This window comes from Montipora foliosa, chromosome 8, assembly GCF_036669935.1.
Source record: "Montipora foliosa isolate CH-2021 chromosome 8, ASM3666993v2, whole genome shotgun sequence".
Classification (NCBI taxonomy): domain Eukaryota; kingdom Metazoa; phylum Cnidaria; class Anthozoa; order Scleractinia; family Acroporidae; genus Montipora; species Montipora foliosa.
The window spans coordinates 43,617,100-43,618,090 of NC_090876.1; positions in this window are offsets into that span (position 1 = coordinate 43,617,100).

The window sequence follows — 991 nt, forward strand, 5'->3', positions numbered from 1 at the left end:
TTTACCAAGCTAATGAAACCAGTATTTGCCACCCTGCGACAGCTAGGTCACTTGTCCTCAGGTTATATAGATGACTCTTGGTTAATGGGTCCAGTTTGGGATAATTGTGCAAAAAATGTTGTTGACACAGTCAAACTATTGGATACTTTGGGATTTGTAGTATACCCTAAAAAGTCGTTGTCCATCCCAACTCAAAAGCTGGTATTTCTGGGATTCATTCTAGATTCAGTTTCCATGCTAGTTTACCTTACCCCTGAGAAGGCTTTTAAGCTAAAACAGACAGCTACTAACCTTTTTAACTGCAAAAGTCCTGCTATTAGAGAGGTATCCAAGGTCCTGGGGCTTACAATGTCGAGTTTCCCGGGCATTGCCTATGGACCCCTCCACTACCACTATTTACAACAAGACAAAACCACAGCTCTTAAAACTAGCAAATGGAACTTTGATGCCAAGATGTGCCTATCCAGCCAAGCAAGGGAAGAGCTTAAGAGGCCCTGCGCCTAAGAAACAACCGATGATTTCCGGCTAAAAAATAAAATCGGCCGATTTTTATCTCCCAAGTAGAGGCTACCGAATACTAGTTCAAAATGAATTTCTTTTGCTTCAGTTTCGCTTTAGACTAAAAATATCCAGCCCCAAACTGCTTCGGTCAGACAACAGCAAAATTAGGCCGAAAATAAGCCCCCGCAATAAACGGTTCAAAAGTCACTATCGCAACGCAAAATAACGACAAAACTACACAGTGTTGAAGAAAAAGGCCTTTTAATGCAATCTCATTCCATAAACATCGAAAAACTAACGAAGCGAATAAAAAATAAATTTTCAAATACTACATACTAAATTAGATGGAGCGTTGGAGCTGATATAAAATAATTGTTTCTCAAAAGTCCAACGCTGTTGAGAGCAATCACAGTGATGAATCAGACATTAGAGACATATACATCACGTTTCTGGAAAAACATTTTTCGGCCAAAGTATACTGATCTTGTAC